Raw genomic sequence first — 25,589 nt, 5'->3', positions numbered from 1 at the left:
GAGACGCAGGTTTGACCCCTGGGTCAGGAAAAACCCCTGGAGGAGGACACGGCAACCCACTCCAGTATTCTTGCTTGGAGAATCCCATGGACAGAGGAGCCTGGTGATTTACAGTCCAGAGTGTTGCAGTGTGAGTCATGACTGAAGTAACTGAGCATGCTCATACGCAAGAAACTGGAAGAATCCAAAGGAGTCTTGAATGTCAAAGCTAGAAGTAGGTATAAGTACAGAGCCAAGAATCTAAGAAAGAGGGAGATGGGAAGAAATGGAAATGAGTGGGAAAGAGTAAATGGAGAGTATTCTGGAGCAAAGACTTAGAACAGGAGTCACTATCCATAGTTCACTTCTACATGCTGTCAAGAGTCATGCATGGGGTGGAGTTTGGAGAGTTGTTCAGTATTCAGGTTATTCCCCATTTGCCCTTCCATGTCCATTCTCCAGCTTCCTTTGCCCTGGTTAGTACCCCTTTAAATTCCATCATCTAAGTTCCTTTACTGTACAGTTTTGACCAATGGAAGGCCCCAAGAAGAGATCTGAGAGCAGGAGAAAGAGATCAGAGTGTTTATTGGTTCCAAGTCCCATCCTATTGTACTGCAGACTGGCAGCAGCTGAGCCCTACTGGAGCCTTGGCTCCTGCCTAGTTGACTCTTTCCAACTACCACAGGTATCACTGAAAGTGAAGGTGTTAGCTGCTCAGTCGAATCTGACTCTTTGCGACCCCATGGACTGTAGCCTGCCAGGCTCCTCTGTCCATGGAATTTTCCAGGCAAGAATACTAGAATGGGGAGCCATTCCTTCTTCAGGGGATCTTCCTGACCCAGGGATTGAACCCTGGTCTCCTGCATTGCAAGCAAATTCTTTACCCTCTGAGCCATAAGGCAAGTCATACAATTTCTCTTTGTCACTTGTCCCCTCAGGCCTAAGGATAATATTGTGGCTTTCCACATTTACTAGCTCCAAGGTACTTCACCATCCATTGTCAGTTCTCATTTCCCTGCTGTCACCTCTGTAAACATTCCCTTCTTCAAAATTCCATTTGGGTGTGCCTTCTGTTTCCTGTTGCTGAAACCCCAACTGATAGACAGTAAATGGATATTTACTAGAGTTGGCCAAAATTCTAAACATTTCTGAGTGTTGTTGCTATCAGTTATGTAAGTGTGTATTCTGTGCTGTAAGTCACCCTTTCATGTGACTTGTGATTCAGGAATAAAATGCTTTGTTCCTGCCTTTTATTGGTTTATGGTCTGCCAAGATTACAAGACTGAGCATGCTAAATAGTATAATACTGTGAAGGAATTGCTACAGTGCTGGGAAACGTAATGGGAGAATGGAAAAATTACCCAGGTTCACTTGGGGTTTTCAGGAAAATTCTCTGTTGGCAACCTGAAGAAGGAATTACTGCAGGATTGATGATCTATTGTCTTCCCTTGACTTTGAACTTTGAAAGATGTCCTTTCCTCCCCAGAAGACATCTAAGCAAAGATATCTTTATCATATAAACACTTCCTGAATCAAGCTTATCTTTGGTCAGTTTCTCCAGAGCAGAGATTCAAATAAGAATTCATGAAGAAGCTATTTATGAATGAAGTGTTCCTAAGAGAAACCAATAAGAGAGTGGGACAAGCAAGACAAGGATTGAAGAAGAAGTCAAGGGTGTGAGTTTTGGTAATATCCCAGCCTCAACTTAATCCCAAAGAGAGCTCAGAAGTGTAAATTGCATCTCAGAGCTGTTTCCCTTGTGACATGGGAAGGGAGAGTTTTTGTGTTTCTGTACCAGTTATTGCTTATGAGCTGTCCAGGGTAGAGGGTGGGTTAGTTGGGGAGCCACATAAGTGTCCCAACAGGTCCAGGAAAGATTAGAAGTGAACAAATTGGATCCAATAGTCCAAGGGATGGTCTCTGAAGATGGTGGCAGGTAAGAGTAGTTGGGAGGCCAGCATGCAGACACTAAGGAATGATACACAGAACCCATAAAGGTGAATCTAGAGAAACTGACTAGAGCACCAGCAAGATCTGCTACAGAGTGCTTCCAGGAGCACATCTGCAGCTGTTTAACACACCATTAGGCAAAATCCTGGGCAAAGCACACAAGCATGGCTTTCTTCACATGTGAATTTTTAGGTTTTAGAGGCATTGCAAGAGGTCTTGAGTGATGCCTGTCTCTAAGGTGACCAACGGTATCCCAGGATACCAGATTTTCTGTGCTAAAACTCAGATGGTCCTGTGTAACCTGGGATGGTTTGTCACTCTACCTGTATCCAAAATGTCGTTCAGTGAAGAAATCGCAGGTTGTCTCAGAGAAGATCTAACCCAGGCAGAGCCAGCAGAGTATAGGAAGGTTGCAAACAGTTGTTTCTGGAGCTGCATGGAGTGTGCCAATCTGGGGAGAAATTGAGTCTTGACAAGTGGGGATGTGGGAACTGCAGAAGAAGAAGGAAAGGGCTTCAAATCTGGCTTATCTTCCAGGTACATGAGGTTACTCAGGCAGCTGCAAGTGCCCTTCTCAAGGTGCACTTTTGAGGAAGACCTTGGTTCCCCGGGATAGGAGAAGGTGCTGAGATTCGTCAGAGGCTCATACTAGTGGGACTAGCTCAGGATCAAGACTCTTTATTAGCCATTCCTGAGAGCTTTCTCCCAGATAAACTTTCCAGACTAATGCTTTCATACTTCTTCGTCTTCAGGGAGGAGGCGAGGGAAAAGATGCTTGACATGAGTTTGAATTTTTTACAGTGTTACTGTGAATTCTATTGATGTGATAATCAATTTCCATTTAGCAATATTCTTGTTTAGCTTTGTTTCAAGTCTAATGTGAATGATGATGAGTAATAACACTTCAAATTACATTAATTTTCTATATGAGAAAATATGCCATGTTCATGACATTTTTTGTTTTTGAAAAAGGGAATCAAAAGGTGATTCATGACTACAGCTTTTAACTTATGTATGGGTTGAACTTTTTTCTAAAGAATGTTGTCATGATGATTTCACCCTGGGTAAGCTGAAAATGTTTCAGTGTGAGGGTTTTGAGTTACTGAATTAGAGATAAGTTTGTATGCAGGTGTCAATTGTAACTGTAAGAATCTTCTAAATTTAATGATTCCCAGAGCTAGAATGACAGTTCTTAATTCTGACTTCATGGGAGAACTATCTGGGGAGCTTTAAAATAATTCCAGTATCTGGACCCCACTCAAGACCAATAATATCTGAATTTCTGAAAGTGAAGTCCAAACAGGTGGGCTTCATGGACCCATGACATATGCAGTTCCATGGGGCCTTGGACTTATAAGCACCCGGCCTCACCCACTTGCCCTGTCTCACTGGAGAGTTGGCAGGGGTCAAGCCTGTCACGTGAGCCTTGAAGGGAGCATCTACCATCACATCTCCTACATACAGGGTTAGGCAAATAGGGATGCGTGCTGCCATTTTCCTGGTCCACTGCTCTTCAAATCAACAGGCTTACTTTGTGCCCCTGCATCAGTGAGGCAGGAGACCCACCGTTAGGTTTTCCTCTGAGCCAGGTAGCCAGTGAGGTCTTGGAACCGTGTGAGACACTTGGCGAGTCATCCACTAGTAGAAGTCCCTGAACCCTAGACACCAAAAGGACTGACCCAGTATTTGGCAGGATGTAGGCTAGAGAGAAAAGTAGGCAGAAAACCCAAAGTCCTAAGTGTTTTTCCTTATTGTCTTCATTCTCCAGAGTGGCCCTTGACTGAATCTTGTATTCTTTGAGTCAAGACTCCCTTTCCTGTCTTTATCATTGGAACACGGGCTACTGCACAGAAATCAGGGGAAGAGCATATTATGTAAAAGAAAGGTCTTGGGTAGATATGTTCTATGAGTCAAAGCTGATCAGGTTTATCTTTGTTATTATATTCAGAAATAAAAATTGAGCTGACGAAGTGAAAGAGAACACAGAGTGCTCATCATGAATGTTCTTCACATTGTACCCTATCTTTCATTATTAAGTCTTTGCATCAATACAATAAAAACAGTCCAAAAATGAACTGGCTTTCCTATCAAGAAGCAGGAGAATACTTGGAGCGTACTTCAGTTATGTTCAGTGAAATATATGAAGTTATAATGTTTGCAACAATCTCTCTTTCAACAAATATTCATCTAGCACTTAGCATGTGCAGACGCTGTTGTAGGTACAGAGACTACAGCAGTAAACAAGATGAACAAAAATTCCTGCCCTTAGGGAATGCATATTCTAGTGGGGAGACAGGGACAGTAATAATGAGTAAGATATAAAGGATATTTGATGGAAATAGATGCTACAGAGAAATATAAAGCAGGAAATGAAGCTGCTGGAGGTTAAAGGTCAAGTAGGGTTTGGGGCTCAGGTAATGTCTAAATGATCACCTTGGTCTTGAGCACTGGGGAATTTTTATTCTTACTCCTGAATGAGATTGGCTACCACTATCCTAGGGAGGCTTCCCTGGGTGCCTCAGCAGTAAACAATCCACCTGCAATGCAGGAGATGTGGGAGACGCAGGTTCGATCCCTGGGTTGGGAAGATCCCCTGGAGGAGAATATGGCAACCCTCTCCAGTATTCTTGCCTGGAGAATCCCATGGACGTGGACAGAGGAGCCTGGCAGGCATTAGCCTATAAGAGTTGGACACAACTAAGCGCACGCGCACGCACACACACGCACACACACACATACCCTAGGGAGCTAGAGGAAGTTTGGTGCCCCAGGACCCAACTGCTGGGTGGCACTTCCAGAGATGGAGTCAGCCACCCTATTTATACCATCAAATAAGTTTAGCAGTTGATGGAATTCACAAGCATTGTAAAGATGAGTGACCTTTACTGAGGATGTCATACCAAAAATACCATGAGTAGACAACCAATATTTTAGACTTTTCTTTGCGAGCCTAGTTTTTTTTTTTTTAATCTAATATAAAATTTGTTTCCATTCTATTGTAACACTGTGATTCAATTGGTGGGCTATAATAGAACTACTCTTGCATATTTCATGAAGAAATAAATCCCTGGGACCTCAAGCAACTCCTGGATATTTCAAACATTTTCAAAAGTTTTTAGAGCCTAGGTATCAAGATCCAACAACAGAGAATTATTCCAGCTTTCCTTTCTTCAGAAAATTGAGACTTTCTTTATTTCTCCTGGGCACGTCTGACTAAAGAAACACTCTATTCATCTTCAAGTGGCTCAGACTTCTATCAAAAGTATTGGATTCTCTTTTATGGAATATATACAAAGGAGGAGACTTTCTGATACTGACTGAGGCTTTGTCTTAGGATCTGTCCCAAGTAAATGTTTCAAAATGAGTTCCTCACTAGCAGTGGCAGCTTCAGCATTTCAATTCAGGAAGGACACAGAAGCTTCATCTAAATAGAATTCAGAGGTGGGGACAGGTGATAGAATTTGTGCTATGTCTTGCTTGAAGTTGCATTCACATAACAAATACATTATTTTTATTCAGTTTAGATATTTTAGGGGGCTGTCTGGAGAGGAAGTTAGGGCTGGTGGAGGTTACTACAGAAGGTAACTAAAGGTAAAAGCCTTACCCTGCCTTGCTTCCTCACCACAAATGCTTACCAGACTGGGAGAAGTAAAGAGAAAAAGCTATTAGCTGACGTTTCGCTTCTATGCCCCATGTCACCATCAGAATCAGGTCTGGGACTTCTATATAGAGCTCTGAAATTAAGTTTGTCTTGGACTCTGTTCTTCCTCTTCTCCATCTCTCCTCTATTCACCCTACCCAACCCCTCATCTAGTTCCAGCTAATCTCTGCTTTTCGGTTCAAGTTGGCAAATATTTATGAAGGATACTCTATGAGCTCCTCATTTGACTAGGCAATGGAGGGAATACAACGATGAACTGATAAGCATACAAATTGGGAACTGACAAGAGTTCAAGCTAAGTCTAAGTTTAGAAAGTCTTCCAGACTTATTTACATCTTAATTTGAGACCACTGAAGATCCAAAATTTTAAGATAAAGGGCGGAAGCTATTTTAACCCAACAACTGGAGGTGGAATTGAATCAGTGGGGCACGTTGAGGGGCGCGCAGGAGTGGGGGAATGGGGGATGCTTTGTGTGCAGTGAACCCTGTCCAGCACCTTTTAAAGTCATACCACCTAAGTATCACATAATCTCAAAAGAAGAGAAAAATCTCCAAGATCCTTTGAACGGGTTAAGATTCTGTGACTCTATGATTCTCAGTTGTAGCCGAGTCACATCTTGGAGTAGCAAATAGATTAGGTAAATTCTCAGATGCTTTCCAATTCCTGGATGATTCTACCCTGCTGTTGTCCTTCATGCATTCAGATGACTCTGCCTTTCATTCTTGAACACTCTACACTTAAACATTTTCTCTCTCCTGGGTATGGAAGATGGTAGGCTGACACCACCAGGAGTTAATGATTCCCTGGTGTATTGTTTTATTAGGCAGCAGTCACAAAGTACCACAAATAACATAAGTTTATTGTGTGACATTACTGGAGGCCAAAAGTCCAAAATCAAGGTGCTGGCAGGGCCTCTATGGGAGGATCCTTTCTTGACTCTTCCAGCTTCTGGTGGTGGTTTAGTTGCTCAGCTGTGCCCAACTCTTGCTACCCCATGAACTGTAGCCCGCCAGGCTCCTCTGTCTGTGGGATTTCCCAGGCAAGAATACTGGAGTGGGTTGCCATTTCATTCTCCAGGGGATCTTCCCGACCCAGGGATTGAATCTGTGTCTCCTGCCTTAGCAGGCAGATTCTTTACCACTAAACCACATGGGAAGCCCCTCCAGCTTTTGGTAGTCCCAGGCATCCTTTGTTTGTGGCAGCATAACTCTATCTCTACCTCCATCTTCACATGGTTGACTTCCCACTGTGATCATGTCTTTTCTTCTCCTCCTGCAAAAACACCAGCCATATTGGACTAAGGACCCACCCTACTCCAGTATGACTTCATCTTAACTTACATCTTAATTACATCTGTAAAACCCCATTTCCAAATAAGGTCATATTCACAGGCCCTGTGGGTTAGGACTTCAACATATTTTGGGTGGATACAACTCCACGCACAACATCTGGTGACCAACAATGTTTTTCCGTGTCTAGGAATAAGGTTTTGGTTGGCAGCCATGAAACAAGCCAAAACAAAATGGTCCATGGGGGAGGAAACCATGATCTGACTAGCCTGACATGCTTGTCAGTTTGTGCTAACCAATCTTACATGTATTTACCTTATCACACCGGCTGTACACTTTCTTTCTTTCCCCTTCCTTTCTTCCCTCCTGCCTTCCTTCTGTCCCTCATTCCTCCTTCCTTCCTTTCTTTTATCATGGAATGAAATGGTTAAATATTTGGTGCTGGGAGATTTATGGAAAGATCTGGATCAGAAAAAAGGTACTTTCCTGTGAGTAAGGTAAATATTGAGGTACTCATCAGTTTATCACATACCCTAAAACCATAAGAGAGAGCTTGCCAAGTGTTTTGTAATGGAAGGATCCACTGCAAGTATTCAGGTTTATATTTATCTTTGCATTACACACACACACATAAACACACACACACACATCTGCATTCACACACACACATTTTTAAGTAACTTAGCTGACAGCATCAACATTTCATTCAGAGCATTCTGTGGGTGGTATTGTCTCCAGCACCACCGTCTTGTGAGATAACTGGTCACATATTTCCCTAGCACAAGGAGACCAATTAAAGTAATTGGCATTCTGCAAATTTGAACCAATGATTTGCTCACTAATCCCAATCAGCCAAGGTGAAGAAATTTGGTTCATGCTTCTCGTAGAGCCAGAAAAGGAAACTCTAGCAAAAAGAGCTGCCCCATTGTCTTCTCTTTCCCTCTTAATCACCTCCAGGTCTGCAATTCTCAGTTATCAGAAAACAACACTCTAGGTTCAGGCTCATGATAAATTATAACACAACTCAAAGAGTAAGAGAACAAAAATTATTAAAATAATTATCAGGAGACACTTTCTCAAGAGCTTAACGTGTTATAAAACTCTTTATACTGGGGTAAGTCAGAAAAGGGGCTTTCCAGGTGGCTCTAGTGGTAAAGAACCCTCCTGCCAATGCAGGAGACAGAAGAGACGCAGGTTGGATCCCCGGGTCAGGAAGATCCCCCGGAGAAGGAAATGGCAACCCACTCCAGTATTCTCACCTGGAAAATCCCATGGACAGAGGAGCCTGGGGTCTCAAAAAGTTGGATACGACTGAGCAACTTAGCACACACGCATGAGGATCAGAATGGGAGATGCCAATAGGATCAAGCTGTTACATTTTTTGTTTTAACCTCACTGTTTTGAATTTGGACTGGTCATTGGAACTCCCTCTCTTTGATTCTGCATGGGATGTACAGATCTGTTCTTATCAATGTCACAAAAATACTTTTGAAAACAAGTGGAGGGTGGCACAGGAATCTCTGGAGACATCATGAGTGTCTAGATGCACTTTCTTATTTAAAGATCTTATTTGAAGAAAAATTCTCAATAGCTCTGGAACTAAAACGGAAGCGTAATGGTGTTTGGTCAGTGGAGCAAGAGATTTGTAGCCGTGAGAGAAAATTCAGATAAAGTTATTTAGAGTGTGCTTTTTATACATCTCTTAGCATAACTCAGGCTTAGAAAAGATCTCAATTGTGATTTTGCTGGTTTAGTTTTGACCTGAACAAAACGGATTTGCTGGTTTTGTTTCTTCTTTTTATTTAGATAGGACACACCCTCCTGGTTTTGAGAAATCTGATCGTTATCTCTGAGTTAGAATCAGGCCTGATGAAGTTCTTTTTCCAATTTTGGATGTTTGATCATGCTGGATTCCTACCAAAAGCCTCAAGGGAGACTTAACTTGAAGGACAAAGATGATTGTCAAGTGAGCTATGAATTAGGGTCTGATTCTTTGGTAGACATTCGATGAAAATGGTTTAGGCAAAGGTAGATTCAATAAGGCAGACAAAAATGCTTTGGGGAATAAGCAAGGCAAAGTAAACACACAGCAACTCATTAAAGAAACAGCCAATGAGCAATTCATAACCAATATCTGATATATAATTTAAGACCCAAAGGTCACTTAATATCAACTTTATTGCAACACAAAAGCACAGAAAAATCTGGCTGGCAGTTGTTCTTCAGCTTGCCTTAGCTGCTTTTATTTAATGCAAGTGTTTCTCCAGAGGCACAAAAAAATGTAAGAGTAAAATCGGATTTATCGGAGGCATTTGTTTGGATTAATTACATAATAAAAGCATTTTCATATTGCTAATTTACTAAGCAATGTCACTGGAATGCTGAATTGCTTTACTTTTATTATGATGATCAAAAGAGATAAATGCAGGCCTGGCCACAAAACCAAAGCAGAGAGAAGAGAGGCAGCAGTCATTCTTCGCATAATTACTGGTATTTGTCATCCTTGTCTTGAAAAGGGGATCATCAGTTTTTCTAAAGACTGTTTTCTTTGCTTCAGAACCTCTTCTTCAGCATTCTGTTTATCATCCATGTTGTCCTTATTTACCCAGCAACAAATACACGACGAATATGTTTTCCATTAGGCAATTTAATGAATTTAATTTTGCTTCAAAATGTTAATTTAAAAGTGTGCATTTCGTTCTTACAAGGATAAAACTGAAAAAATTCTTGGTTCTCAAGTGTTAGATTAAATTACTAGAAGTAGAATTGAAAACCAGGATTAATCAGTATGAAATTTAGTGTTGTGAGCCTGAGGTTGATTTTTATCAATTATAATTAATTTTCCTATCCCTTTAAGAAAACAAAGGCTCAAGAATCAGGGCTTCTATAGCTTTATTTACATTTAGGGAGAAATTTTTGAAGAAAACAAGTGTAAGAGGAAACAGAAAGGAAGTTTGCCTCAAGGAGAAAAACCCTAAAGAAAAAGCTGCTATCCATCACTAGAAAATGAATGAGAATTGTATTATTTCTTGGCTTTTAAAGAATCTGTCTTTTGCCAAATCTAACAATGTTGCCAACTTGGAGGAAAAAGGATCCATTTTTCCCCTACATAACCACATTTAATAATTTCCATGAAATTGACATTTTAAAACTATGGCAAAAAGCCAAATTAAAACTTTTGGGTTCCTAATCCCTAAATTCTGAACTCGTTTTCTTAAGGAATACCTATGATACACTTTAAAACGAATCCAATTAATATAATTACAGAGAGGTTAAATAACACATACACGCTGGATCTGTTTCTGTAAAACATACCTGTTCTGTTATTTATATTTGGTTATTTTTAAAAATTAGAGATGTGGCCATATATATAAAGTAACTTAAAAAAAAAAAAAAGAGTGAATCTGTTGTCTTCTGCATCATTAAATTTGAAAAAAGCCCCTACAACCAAGTAGCTTGGAAATCTCATATTCATGCTTCTGAATATTGCTGCGGTGGTAACGAGGAAAGCAGTACATCCAGGTATTTAATGTGTAACCGAAACAAGGTACAGGCATCAACCTGTATCCCGCGGCAGTTGACATGCTAATTTCTTCGCCTCCTCTCTCTCGCGCGCACTCCACCTCGCTTCCCCAACCCTCTTCCTCCACAAGATAAGAGGCACCCTCTGGGCCATGGAAGGTGCCTCGCGGCGAGTGAAGAGCCACCGGAAGAGTGAGGGCAGAGCGCGCGGAGCCCACGCCCTTGGCCGCAGGGTGAATGCGGGCGGCCGCCACGGGCCGGGGGAGAGGGGAGCCGGGTAGGAGCGCCGGATTGGGGATCTGCCGCACGTGGCGCGGGCCCCGCAGCCCTCCTGGGGCGGATGGGGGGGGGGATGGGCGGGCCGGGGGCGGAGCACTGCGCTTCGCAGGGCGGCGGGAAAGGGGCGGAGAGGACAGCTCTGATTAGGGCGGGCAGAGGGACGGTGGCAGAACCTGCGGGCTAGTTGGGAGGCTCACCCTCTGGGAGGAAGGGAAGCGGAGACCGCTGCTGCCGAGGAGCGAGGAGACGCCTGGAGGCCGAGGGTCAGGCTGCCGCTACCTCCTCCAGCAGCAGACACCGCAGAGATCGCGCAGCCGGCGGGCGCACCGGCCACCAACGGCGACCCTTCGCGCAGGTGGGCACCCTAGAGCGCTGCGTTCTGTCCCCTCCTGGGCCACCGTGGGCCCGATGCCCTCCCTTCCGGGCCCCTGAGCTCGGGGACGAGGGCTGGGCAGGTCCGGGGACCGGAGGAAGGTGCTCGGCCCCTTGGTGTGCACAATTGTGCGCGCGCGCTGTGCTAGATGGGGAAGAGGTGCGGAAAAGCTGCCTCTCTCGGGGCTCACTGTCCCCATCCCTACCCTCTCCGGACGAGCTGACCCCCCGGGCGGCTTCGGAGGACTGCGACCCCCTTCCCCCGCCCTCAGTCTTAGTGGTGCGTGCAATTTTCTCCCCTCTTCGCAATGCACACCCAGCATCCATCAGGACGCCCCTTGGAGAGAAGAGTGCTGGCAGGACCAGGTGGGGCGTGAGCGGGGAAGGTGAGAGTTGCTCGAGTATTGTCTGCCGGGGCGAGTGCCTGAGCCCGCGCGCTCCCTCTCGCTTTAGGGGCCAAGGGTAGGGGTGGAGGTGGTGGTGGTGCGGGAGGGAGCGGGGAGGAGGGAGTGGGTTTGCCGAACTTCTCTCGGAAGGCTGACTGTGTGCATGCACTTGGCGCCTTGTGCACGTTTGGGTGAGGGTTTAATGGAGACACGTGGGAGCAACATTGGTTGCTGGCGGGCCCTCCAAAGAGCCTCTTGGGGTAACCCAGAGCGCCTTCGAGGTTGGAAAGGAGGGTTTGGTGTTAGTGTAAATGGCAGTCCTAGGGAGGAGAAGGAGAGCGGCTTTAGGAGACTTGATTTTCGTAGATTTGCTGCCATTCCTTAAACCAAATCAGGCTTTCCGGGCGTTAAAGTAAATTACCAGTAAGTGGAGACGGATCCCTGATGAGGCTGAAAAGGCCCCCGGGTTTGCTGGGGAGCGAGCTCGGCGGGCCTGCTGCCTGAGTGGCTTCTGGTGCTGTCTCGCGTCGGGTGGGGGTAGGGGGCAGGGAATGGTACTTGTCCCTTTAGCTTAAGGTGCTGGAGCTGGAACACTTCTTCTGGATAGACTTTAGGACCAAGAGGAGGCAAAAATTCTCAACTCTGGAATCCCAACCTCTGTCTCTGTCCTCTCTTTCCCTTTCTTTCTCCCTCTTCTTCTCCCTCTCCCTCTCTCAGACACACACACCACACACCACCACACCACACCACACCCTGGGGTAGTCTGCTTGTCTGTCTGTCTCTGTCACACACATCCACACCACACATACACCCTGGTTGGGTCTTTTATTCTAAATTAACTCCAGCATCTCCGTGTGTGTGTGTGTGTGTGTGAGTGTGAGTGTGTGTGTGTGTGTGACTTACCACACACACACATATCCCTCTCAGCTCATGGCTGCTTTGACTCACTGATGCACAGTTGCTCATGGATTTTTATTCATTGCTTGTTCTGCTCATAGATTTTTATTCTTTTTTTTTTTTTTTTTAAGAAAAAAGACCTGCCTGTATTAAAATCTGTGGAGTGTCAGAAAGACCTTTCAGCACTCATTCACATTCAAATCAAGAATAGGGCCTTAGATGAAAACACCCCACATAGATGTTTTAGATTGGGCAAAGCTCTAGTTTGTGGTAGAATTAATATTATTATTTTAAATAGACATTTTACAACTATGTGACAGAGTAATCTTTTCCTGGATCTCTCCCTTTTTTCTTTGTGGTAATTTACAGAATTCTTAATTACCTGGTTAACAAAAGTTATCCTCTAATATTAAAAGACCGGTCTTGAAACAGTTGCAAGGTTGGCATGAGAATAGATTTTGGGACTCATATCTCTTTAATGAACTGATCAGAGTGGTGTTGATCTGAGACTTATGTATGGGCAAATTTCTAAATAATTTATCAAGCCATTGAGGGTGAGGGACTCCTTACAAATTTTCCACACAGAAAAGAGAGAGCACTTTTATCTTTTAGAGCAAATATTTTGCCACTCTCCCTCCAATTGTCTCTGTTAGATGCCTAGAAAATATGCATGGTAAATGAATAATGCATGGCTTATTTCTCTTTTTCGTCTACAGGTGGCAGTGTAGAAGCCAAGACGGGAGCTTCCAGAAGTACTTTGAGAAAAATAAGAGTGAACCTCAGTACGCAAACACAGGGATCTGAAAAACCACAGGTATGTAGAAAAATTAATCCATCTATCTGGGTTTATAATTATTGCATTCCACTATCCTGACATTTATATCGACTTTTATGAAGTGAAATGTATTTTGAGGTCTTCTCAAAGGGGAAAGCAAGTGTATTCTATTGCAGACAATGTATTTAAATAAAACTACTGCGCATCATTATACTGTGTTACTTTTTACTGCTCTAAAAAAGAGGCATTGTTTCCATTGTGACCACGTGGCTTTGCATTCAACCAATTGTCGCTTGATGTTTGCTTTTAAAAACACTTTTCCACTGTTGAAAACAGGATATTTTAGATGGAACCATTAGAACTTCAGACTCAATCTTTTCCTAAATAAAAAACATTAAAGCCTCATGTCTGAAATATATTAAAAAAATTTTTTTCTGGATTTAAAGAATTATAGATAAACAGATACCTCTCTGTGATTTTAAGTACTTAGAGAGTGAAGAAAAATTATCACCTAAAATATACTCATCAATATAAGAGAAGCAGAAATCTTAACCTGGCAGCCATTCTGCCATTGCTATGGCACTGTCCTCTAGTTCATGGTAGGTTTATTTTTTTACTTTTGCAGAAGAAACTTTAGTAAGCTAGAACTGGAAGGTACTTTAACTTTTTGTATATATATATTTTTGTTTTCTTTAATGAAGGCTTAATTACTTGAAATGTAAAAACATTCTCTGAATACAAATGAAAAAGTGACGTATTAAATCATTATTGCTTTGTGTCCATCTTTGTGGATTAAAAAAAAAAAATAAAAAAATAAAAACACTTTTCCTGAAGCTGTATGAAACTGCCAGTTGTTATGAAAAGTTTATTTTGGGACATGGTTACCAAAGCCACCCTGTTGAATCAACATAATAATACCCACTTTTTATAAAAAACTGTCTCACTTGACATCTCACTTATCAGAATACGTATAGGCTGCTGCTTTTTTTTTTGTTGGCCACTTGGGGCAGCATGTGGGCTCTTCCTTCCCTACCAGGGATCAAACGAATGCCCCAAGGGAAGTCTCTATGCTGCTACTTTAAAAAAAATTAGCCACATGCTCAGCAGTGACAGTGCAGAATCCTAACCACTGGACTTCCAGGGAATTCCCTAGGCTGCTTCTTTTAAACCAGCCCTTGTCATTTTTCTCCTACTTTGCTGGCTTTTCCAAGCCCAACATATAAGAAGTACCTTCATAATTCACCCACTTGACTCAACTAATGACAAATTTAATATGGGAACAAAGACAATCAAGTTCTCAAGTTCAGAAAGTTTTTCATTGTGACACAATTCAAAAGAATTTGCCTCTGGTCATCATTAAAATATAAGATTTTGCATATTAAGGCCCTTTTTCAACTGAGTTATGAATGGTAGAGGAAGTGGGGGTGGGGGGAGTTCACCTTGGTAGCTTTTTATTTTCTTTCTTTAGATTTGTGGGCCATAGCTAATGATGCTTTCACAGGGAAGCTATAGTTAATGATCATGTTGGTTGTATAAGGACCTGGCATCAAAATAGCTGTTAAAGGGGATGAAGCTTTGTCTTTCCCCAGGGGATGTATGCATTCATCCAATGCCAGAATGTGGAGATATATTGTGATTTTTTTACTTTCTGCCTTTACAGTTGAAGAGGGATTTGTTTAGCCCCTGCCAATGAGGGTGTGAGACAAAGTCAGATGCTGTTCTTGAAGAGAATAATATCAAATTGAACATTTACCAGTAGAAGGCAAATTGGGACCTCTGACTTGAAAAGTATAAATTGAAAACTGAAAGATTGTTTGCTGGAAAGATCCCATGGGTGTTGAGTGGCTTGACGACAGCTCTCAGACACTTAGGAACACATAAATTTGCACTGTGTGGGCCTTTGATTCATTATCTGACTCTGTAAACTGGGAAGTAACTAATCATTGCACAATTTGGCTAAGAAGAATGGGGTCTAATCTTCTAAGTCAGAAAGGAAAGGAGCAAAGATGAGATTTCACTCGTTTCTGGAATTATAGCATTCTCAATATAGAGACATCAGGTGCTTAAAGCCTTAATATGCAAAATCTTATATTTTAATGATGACCAGAGGCAAATTCTTTTGAATTGCACACTTTAAAAGATGTGCCCGGGAAGAGCACTGCTTTGAAAATACTGTATTTTTTTTTTAAACTTTACATAATTTACATAATTACATAATAATAGTTTTGCCAAATATCAAAATGAATCCGCCACAGGTATACATGTGTTCCCCATCCTGAACCCTCCTCCCTCCTCCCTCCCCATTCCATCCCTCTGGGTAGTCCCAGTGCACCAGCCCCAAGCATCCAGTATCGTGCATCGAACCTGGACTGGCAACTTGTTTCATACATGATATTTTACATGTTTCAATGCCATTCTCCCAAATCTTCCCACCCTCTCCCTCTCGAAAATACTGTATTTTATTTTTGAGGTATAACATGGGACTTCCCAGGTGGCGTTCGTGGTAAAGAATCCACCTGCCAATGCAGGAGACACAAGGGATGCAGGTTTGATCCTGGGGTCAGGAAGATTCCCTGGAGTAGGGAAGGTTCCCTGGAGTAGGAGATGGCAGCCTACTCCAGTATTCTTGCCTGGAAGATTCTATGGGCAGAGGAGGCAATAGTCCATGGGGCCCCAAAGAGTCACACAACTGACTGAGTACATACATACAATACAGTGTGTACAATGCATTAATCTGAAGTGTATTGCTCTATGAACTTTTATATGTGTATATGCTCATGGGACTACAACCCAGGTCAAGAATACAACTTTTCCAGTATCCCAAAAGATTTCCTCCTCTTTCCCCTTCTGGTCAGTTTTTATCCTATTTCTAATCTGAAGATAACTACATTATGATTTGGATTCCACACTGTAGTATTTTTTAAACTCCATCCATTCCTTTTATTGGTTGTTAAGCTCCATGTAAATAGAGTCATATAGAAGGAACTTGTGTGTGTATGTCTTCTTTCACATAACATAATGTCTTTGTGGGGGCTTCCCCATTAGCTCAGTGGTAAAGAATCCACCTGCAATGCAGGAGATTCAGAAGATGCAGATTTGACCCCTGGGTTGGGAAGATGCCCTGGAGGAGGGCATGGCAACCCACTCCAGTATTCCTGCCTGGAGAATCCCTATGGGCAGAGGAGCCTGGTGGGCTACAGTCCAGAGGGTCACAAAGAGTTGGACACGACTGAGCCACTGAGCACACACGCACAATGTCTTTGTGATTTATCCATGTTGCTGTGTTAGTAGTTCATTCTAATCAGTTGACTTAGTAATTTCTGTTGTATGGATATACCACCATTTGTTTACCCATTCTCCTGTTGGATCTTTGGATTGTTTCTGCTGTATGACTAACATGAATAAAGCAGCTGTGAATATTCTGACTTATGAGTTTTGGTGCACATGCTCACTCATTACTTTTGAGCATATACAGAGGAGTAGAACTGTTAAGGTCACAGGGTATGCTTGTATTCAGCTTCAGTGAAAGTGAAAGTCACTCAGTCGTGCCCGACGCTTTGCAACCCCATGGATTATACAGTCCATATAATTCTCCAGGCCAGAATACAGGGAGTGGGTTACCATTCCTTTCTCCAGTGGATCTTCCTGACCCAGAAATCGAACTGGGGTCTTCTATATTGCAGGCAGATTCTTTACCAACTGAGCTATCAGGGAACCCCATCCATTAGCTTCAGTAGATATTGCCAAATGGTTTTCCAAGATGATTTTACCAATTTACACTCAACCAGGAGTTCCAGTTGCTCCACATTTTCACCAACACTTGGTTTTGTTGGTCTTTTTAGTTTAGCTGTTTTTATAGGAGAGTAGTGATACGTACTTGTGGGTTTAAAATTTTTTTTTTAATTTAAAAAATTTTAGCCAAATGTACATGACATTTACCATTGTAACCACTTAAAAATGTTGGTGGTATTAAGTACATTTACTTTGTTGTACCACTATCCATCTCCAGAACTCTTTTCATCTTGTAAAACTGAAGCTATATCCATTAAACTATAACTCCCCTTTTTCTCTTCCCCTAGAACCTGGCAAACACCATTGTACTTTCTATCTCTATAAATTTGACTACTTTAAGTACCTCATATGGGTTGAAATCCAGAATATTTGTTCTTTTGTAACCCACTTACTTCACTTAGCATAATGTCCTTAAGATTTATTCATGTTGTAGAATGTGTTGGAATTTCCTTTCTTTTTACAGCTAAGTAATGTTCCATTGTATGAATATCCACCACATTTTATTTATCCATTTGTCTGTTGGTGGACACTTGGGGTTGCTGCCGCCTTTTGGCTATTGTGAATAATGCTGCTAAGAACATGGATGTATAAATATTTCTTTGAGACCCTGCTTTTATTTTTGGGGGTGCATACCTACAAGTGGAGTTGCTGCATTGTATGGTGATTCTGTTTTAATTTTTTGAGGAACCACCACACTGTTTTCCATAGACACTACCATTTTACATTCCCAGCAGTGTACAAAGGTTTCAGTTTCTCCACACCCTTGCCAGCTCTTGTTATTTATTTATTTATTTTTTGATCGTAGCCATCCTAATGGGTGTGAGGTGGTCCTACGGTTTAAATTTATGTTTCCTGATGAGTAATGTTGTTAAATGCCATTTCACATACTTACTGGCATTTGGGTATCTTTTTGTGAAATTCCTGTTAAAACCTTTTTCCCAGTTTTGAATTGGATTCTTTGTATTTTTCTTTTTCTTTTTATAATTTCTTTTTATTCTGCACATGGACCCTTTGTCAGATATATGTATTACATTTTCTCCCAGTCTGGGTTGCCTTTTCACTGTCTTCACAGTATTTTTGATGATTTTTAATGAATCTAATTACCATTTTTTTTCTTTCTTGGGTATTGCTTTTTGCATTCTATTTATGAAGTCTTTACCTACTTTGGGGATATTTTTAAAAGCTTCCCGTCTAGTTACTGAAAATACATGAAGGCAAACTGTTTGGAAGATGCAATAAATTAACCAGAAGCAGATTTCAAAAAAGTATCCTAAGAATGAAAGTTGGTGATGTTCTTTGCTGCAGCAGGTGCCACCAAGGGCTTGAAAAAAAAAGTTTTTTTCCATCAAATACGTGGACACTGATGATCTTCCTCAAGCTGCTCCTGTTGCTGTCTCCCCCTACCTCCACTGACTGTGACTTCGGGGCCTCTCTAAAGTGAGAAGAACCCTAGGAAAAAGTCCCGGGGATGGCTTGGCCAGAGGAAAGAATGTGGCAAAAGGGATGGTTTTCTATTTTTCCTTAATTTATAACCTGTGCTTTCAAAATTAAAGTACCTTCCCTTCCCCTCTTCCATCCCCAAGGAAGGTTGCTGCTCTTTGGCGATACTTCTTTCCTTTGCCTCTGAAATATTTATGTCCCTCAGGATTGTGCCATCCCTCGGCTCCTCTCTGTCTCCATCTTTTCCCTGAAGGCCCTGTGCTCACATTTACTCTCCAGTCTTGAGCTGGCCATCTGTCCCTGCTCTGTGTTCTAAAGACACCCCAGGTCTTTATCTCCTGTTTTCCCTACCCATCCCTCAGCATAAGGTCCAGATCTGTATTGTTCTCTGCCTCCTGGACATCTCTCACTGGGTATCCCATAGGTGCCTTTCTAAAAACCCTGTTTTGTTCCTTTCCCGTCCGCTCTTCTGCTCTTAATGCCTTAACTGATACATTTGCTATTAACCTAGTGGTTCTCCCACACAACTTATCTATCACTCTCAAAGCCCACCTATAGTTGATTGTCAAGGCTGTTAGGTCCTTCTCCCATCTCTGAATCACCTTTCAAAGGCATCTTCTCTTCCTTAATATTTACTACCTTGTGATTCAGGTCCCCCCTTGTGATTCAGACTATGGTAATAATAGTCTCCAAATTCATCTTCCTGATTCTTTCTCTTGCCTCTAATCCCCCACTTCTCATCAGCTTTTGTTTCCTAAAACAGATTTAATCACGTCATTTCCCAGTAAAGTGATGTGTAGCTCTCCACACCTACAAGAGGGATTCCAATCCTGTAGCTTGATTTACAGTATGACAGTCTTCATTACTTGCCTTCAACCTGCTTTTAATGCTCTGTCATCTGCCACTTCCTCCCCACACTCCATCTGTCTTACACTGTTTTCCATTCCTAGAACATTCCTTGAGCTCTTTCTGTGCTTTTGCTCATGCTGTTTCTTCTGCTTCTGATGTCTGTTCCTGTCCACTGGTGACTTACTGGTCTTTCCTTAAAAACCAGCTCAAATGTGACCTCTTTAACTTAGCCTTCCTATCCTCTAAGTAGACTTTGTTGTTCATACTTTTTTTTTTACTGTTGTTAGAGGAATGACTCCCTAATTGCAGGCACTATCACATACTAATCTTCGTACCCTTAGATCACCACTTCAAATATAGAAGGCATTTAACAAATGTTCATTGAATGAATAATTCATGACAAAGCATTCCTTACTATATCAGTTAGCTTTGGCTCCTCAACAAACCACCACAGTATTGGTTTGGTTTGTGGTTTAAAACAACCAGCATTTAGTGAGCCCTTGATTCTGTGGGTTGGCAATTTGGGCCAGATTCAGCTGGGTGGTTCTTTGGATCTGGGCAGATTTTTCACCGAGCGGGTTGGGGTCTGGCTCTTCCAGGATGTCCTCAGCTCCTCTCCACATGGTTTCTAATCTTTAACCAGGCCAGCATGGGCTTGTTAACACTGTGGGTGGCAGGGTTCTAAGAGAGGGGGCAGAGGCATGCAAGACCTCTTGAGGATTAGGCTTGCAACTGGCACAAAGTGACTTCCTCTGAATTCTATTATCCAAAACAAGTCACAACGCCAGCCCTGACTCAGTAGTTGGGGAAATAGATTCCCTCTCTTGAAGGGAGGAGCTGCAGTCATGTTGCAAGGAGCACAGAGAGCAGAGAATAATTGCAGACATTTTTACACTTACCTAGCAGCAGGAATGGGCTTCCCCAGTGGCTCAGGGGTAAAGAATCTGCCTGCAATGCAGGAGACACAAGAAACTCGGGTTTAGTACCTCGGTCGGGAAGATCCCCTGAAGGAGGAAATGGCAGCCCACTCCAGTATTATTGCCTGGAGAATCCCCGTGGACAGAGGAGCTTGGCGGGTTACAGTCTGTAGAGTCACAAAGAATCAGATACTACTGAAGTGACTTAGCACACATGCACCCAGGAGCAGGAATGTGAGAGTAGAGCAGGCTTGGGCTAGAGAGCTGATTCCATTTAGGTCCGCAGCAGGGATAACAGTCTTGACCCTTAAAGATTGAATCTGTTTAAATCTAAGCTGAGCCTACCAATATGGTACCAGGGTTCCTAGCATCCTCCTTTGGCCCTCCCCTCAAGTTCTCTCTCTTTATCCTTTTATCCAAAGTTGGCATTTATGAGGTATTGATACCACTGATGCTGTGGAATGGGGAAGCTGCTCTTCAGTCCTGGAAAAGGAGTTACGTCTCTTCTCCTCCTTCCTTCTGAAAGCTGTTATAGTTAAGCTTGAGCATTGGGGAAGCTTCTCATCATGGAGGACCACTGAGTATCTCACATTGATTTGTCTCTAGCATCTGATTTAAGAGGCGTTTTTGGAAGAGGAGGATGTCAGGCGGTGAAAAGAGATATAATTGGGGCTGTTCATCTGTGTTCTACCTCACTTACGTGGGAACATTGAAGCTTCCTTCTACTGGGAAACAGTAGTAGTAGTTTATCCAATGTTAATGTTTGTGTGCTTTTCCAGCTGTTACAAACTACTCAGAGTGGAAACATGAATTCAAATGTTTCTGATTTGCTACCTATTAAAGAATCTTTTCTTAAAGACTAGACTACATTAAGATAAAGTATCATTCTAATATATAGGTAGGAGCTTAGTTCAAATATACATGAAGAGTATGTTAGTAAGTATGCTTAGTAAAATGTACACAAAGTGACCCCAATTTTCCAGAGATAAGATGGTAACCATGGTTAGGTTTAAGTTTTTCCATAGCTTGGTTTTAGTACACATCTATATGTTTTAGGAGAGCTGTTTGAAGTATTTAAAGAAAACATATACATTTTGCCTCATTCAAACTTATAACCAAAACAAAAAACTTATAACCAAAACAAAAAACAACAAAAAAAAAACTTATAACCAAAAAGCCTGAAAGAATAAGGACACCATTAAATGGCCTTAAGACCCTTCTGGCCTCTTTGTGGTCTCTCATGTGTTTTCCTCCCCCCTTATGCCACTCTTAGATTGGCCATTGGCACAATTAAAGGCATGAAAAAGCCACAACTCTTGAGTAATCCCCTGTCAACAGATGTGTTAATATTTATGGGTGAAAATAGAACTTGCACTTATGTTAAAAAATGTCTCCTAGAAGTTTTTTCTTATGGCATGCTTTTCCTTTTATTTATGAGAGAACAAAAGATTTACATCTTTGAGTTCACATCTCAATTATTTATAGATCAGTTTCTTACTGAATCTCTGTACTGCCTTTGCTACTTATTTAAAAATGACAACATCAATTCAGGTGGCCACAATTTTTTTAGAAGACAATGACAATTTCAAGTTAGAAAAATCAACATTTTTATTTGTTAATTTACCAAGTCAAGGAATTTTAACAGCTTGCAATAGGGAACTAGTTGAGATAGATAGCGTTTACACGTTACTCATGTTTTTGTTTTCTAAAAGAGCTAGTTTGATATTACAGACAATAGTCTAAAATATTTTATATATTATATCCCCAATATGTTGCATAATGTGTGTTTTCCTTCCTAAGGTATATCTGTTGTTGTTTAATTGCAAAGTTGTGTCTAATTCTTTTGCAACCCCATTAAATGTAGCCCGCCAGACTCTTCTATCCATGGGATTCCCCAGGCAAGAGTATTGGAGTGGGTTGCCATTCCTTTTCCAGGAGATCTTCCCGACTTAGGGATCGAATCCACGTCTCCTGCATTAACAGGTGGATTCTTTACCACTGAGCCACCAGGGAATCCCATAGTCTCTATGTACTATATTACGTAGAAAGAGAAACACTGTTGTTCTGGTTCCCAGTAGGTTTCTAAATAGCTCTGGGCTTCGGTTTTGTCATCTCTTAACATAAGGGTTGGACTGTTTATTTTAAAAGTCCCATCTTATTCTGACATCCCATCAGTCTTAATACTGTGGTTGTGTTTTCCCCTCTGATTTTAGTAAGCTTTACCAAAAACTCTTATTGGGATTAAATTTTTTATTGTATAAAACGCAGAATTACATTATTATAAGGTTAAAGAAATGAGATCAGGCTAGGTAGAAACCAGGAGTCAAGGATCCATCATTGTAGTATACTCAAATTTGTGTCATTGTGGAGTTTTTCTGTGCTTGGTCAAGAGCAGACTGACTACAATCCTACTAAAGAACAGAAACTTTATTGCTGAGTAGGGTTCCTATCCTCAAACTATCCTCTTTATCATAACGTCTTCAAGAATTGTACTAAATTTGAAGCCAGCTACATGACTTGCCAGGTTTTTGTACCAAGCATTGGACACTGACAAATCCAGGTGTGGTTTTCCTTGTATTCATCCTGCTTTGGTTTGCCGACTTTCTTGAATTTCAGGGTTAATGTCTTTCATCAGTATTGGAAAATCCTCAGCCATTGTCTCTTCAAATATTGCTTCTGTCCTCACTTCTCTCCGGCTGTCCAATTACATACATGGTCAGGATGCCATGCTTCTTACCTTCTTCTTTCTTCTTTTCTATTTGAGTTTTAATGTGAGTTTTCCATTAAGCTTTACCTTTAAGTTTACTAATCCTATCTTCTGCTTTGTCTGTGAAGTGAAAATTGCTCAGTTGTGTCCAACTCTTTGTGACTCCATGGACTATACAGCCCATGGAATTCTCCAGGCCAGAATACTGGAGTGGGTAGCTGTTCCCTTCTCCAGGGGATCTTCCCAACCCAAGGATCGAACCCAGGTCTCCCACATTGCAGGTGGAGTTTTTACCAGCTGAGCCACCAGGGAAGCCCAAGAATACTGAAGTGGGTAGCCTATCCCTTCTCCAGTGGATCTTTCTGACCCAGAAATCGAACCAGGGTCTCCTACATTGTAGGTGGGTTCTTTACCAGCTGAGCTACCAGAGAAGCCATTTGCATAAGCATTTAAAAATATAAAGTGACACTATGAAGCAGTGTGACAGGTTTCCTGCTTTGTCTAGTGTGGCATTAAACCCATCCAATGAGTTAATATCAGACACTGCATTTTCTTAATTTCAGATACTTAATTTTTCTAGGATGTTCGTTTGATTTTTTATATGGATTCTAGTTCTCTTTTGAAATTCTCCATGTTTTCATCCATTTCCTTTTTTCCCTTATTTTTTAACCAATTAATCAGTTTAATGGTTTTACTTACTGAATCCAATAATGCAAGTCATCTGTGAGCCTGCATCTGTTTGTCTTTTTTCTATTGCATATTGGTTGCATTTACGTGCAGCTTTTCTCATGTCTAATAATTTTTTTTTCATTCTGCCTCTGTTTATTGCTACCAACCCATCTTCCTCCCAGAGAAGGCAATGGCAACCCACTCCAGTACTCTTGCCTGGAAAATCCCATGGACGGAGGAGCCTGGTAGGCTGCAGTCCATGGGGTCGCTAAGAGTCAGACACGATTGAGTGTCTTCACATTCACTTTTCACTTTCATGCATTGGAGAAGGACATGGCAACTCACTCCAGTGTTCTTGCCTGGAGAATCCCAGGGACGGGGGAGCCTGGTGGGCTGCCGTCTATGGGGTCGCACAGAGTCAGACATGACTGAAGTGACTTAGCAGCAGCAGCAGCATCTTCCTCCACCCCCCTCATGTATACGTGCTGTCGTGTGACCCCAGGGACTGCAGCCTGCCAGGCTCTTCTCTCCATGGAATTTTCCAGGCAAGAATACTGGAGTGGGTTGGCATTTCCTTCTCCATCATGTCTAATAATTTTTTATTTTGTACCCAGACACAGTGTGTGAAAGAGTCTTACTAGTTCTAGATTACATCTTCTAGAAAGGATTTCCTTCTTGTCCTCTGTTAGGTAAATATAGTGAGGAGCTGATCACCTTCAAATATTGAGCTAAATTAAGGCCAGGTTGCAGTTTTAGGAAGGCTCAATCTAGTTATGGTTGTCCACTCTCCTCAGGCCTGGATTTCCTGGGCTTTTGATTGAAACCTTAGAGTATTTCTGTCTTCTTAACCCAGAAAAAGTGAAGGAGATTAAATTTTCCCCCTTTGGCAGTCTTGGACTTACTTGTCTCCTATCTTCTTAGTTTAAAATTCTTGAAACTGTCTTGAGGAGAAACCTGGTTATGCATTTGAGGCTGAACACCCACAGTAATAAAAACTTCATCTCCAAAACACTATGAAACACTGGAGAGTTCACTCTGAAAAGAACCTTCAGCCTGCTGTCTTAGCCTCCCTCTTACAGCTCCAGAACTGAACACACAGGTGTATTTTCCATCTTTCATATTAGCCTTTGCATGTTCATTAAAAGCTTTGCTGATTTCTTTTCCACAGTAGAAATCCTTTCTCTTGGTCTCATGAATATGAACCCAAAGGTCCGAGGTGCCCTGAGGGAAGATGATCAGCAATTATCTGCTCACCTCAGAATGGCTCCCTTCATTTGATCTTCTTGTACTTGAGTCCTTTATAGTGTAATGGAAGACTCAGACTTTTTTTTACTGCATAAAACATACAAAATGGGATCTGAAACTTCATAATACATCATATTTACATTCTCATCTATTCTTCGAGTGGAGTCTTCTGTTTAAACATTGCTAGGCTGCTTCAGTCATGTCCGATTCTTTGTGATCCCATGGACTATCACCTGCCAGGCTCTTCTGTCCATGGGATTCTCCAGGCAAGAGTACTGGAGTGGGTTACCATGCCCTCCTCCAGAGGATCTTTCTGATCCAGGAATCGAACCTCTGTCTCTTTCATCTCCTGCATTGGCAAGCGGGTTCACTAGCACCACGTGGTGTTTAAACAGTAAACATTTTTCTGCTTTGTGATAAAAGTAATTCTGGTTAGAAGCACCTCAGTTCAGTTCAGTCACTCAGTCATCTCCAACTCTTTGTGACCCCATAGACTGCAGCACGCCAGGCCTCCCTGTCCATTACCAACTCCTGGAGCTTGCTCAAACTCATGTCCATTGAGTTGGAGATGCTGTTCAACCATCTCATTCTCTTTCCTCCTGCCTTCAGTCTTTCCCAGCATCAGGGTCTTTATCAATGAGTCAGTTCTTCAAATCAGGTGGCCAAAGTATTGGAGCTTCAGCTTCAGCATCAGTCCTTCCAATGAATATTCAGGACTCATTTCCTTTAGGATGGACTGGTTGGATCTCCTTGCTGTCCAAGGGATTCTCAAGAGTCTTCTCCAACACCACAGTTCAAAAGCATCAGTACTTTGGTGCTCAGCTTTCTATATAGTCCAACTTTTGAATGCATACGTGAC

The 25,589-nt window shown here is 42.0% G+C and overlaps 1 long non-coding RNA gene across 1 annotated transcript in view; it reads left to right on the top strand.

Moving 5' to 3' along the window:
* Positions 1-10,804: 10,804 nt before the first annotated feature.
* LOC102400283 overlaps positions 10,805-25,589 on the top strand; it is a 113,114-nt gene continuing 98,329 nt past the window's right edge. The window contains exons 1-2 of the long non-coding RNA XR_006548867.2: positions 10,805-11,036; positions 13,053-13,150. This is a non-coding gene — a long non-coding RNA (uncharacterized LOC102400283). The remainder of the gene's footprint in view (positions 11,037-13,052; positions 13,151-25,589) is intronic.

Source organism: Bubalus bubalis, chromosome X, assembly GCF_019923935.1.
Source record: "Bubalus bubalis isolate 160015118507 breed Murrah chromosome X, NDDB_SH_1, whole genome shotgun sequence".
NCBI lineage: Eukaryota > Metazoa > Chordata > Mammalia > Artiodactyla > Bovidae > Bubalus > Bubalus bubalis.
The sequence above is the reverse complement of the archived record's forward strand: the minus strand, read 5'-3'. Positions and strand labels throughout refer to the sequence as shown.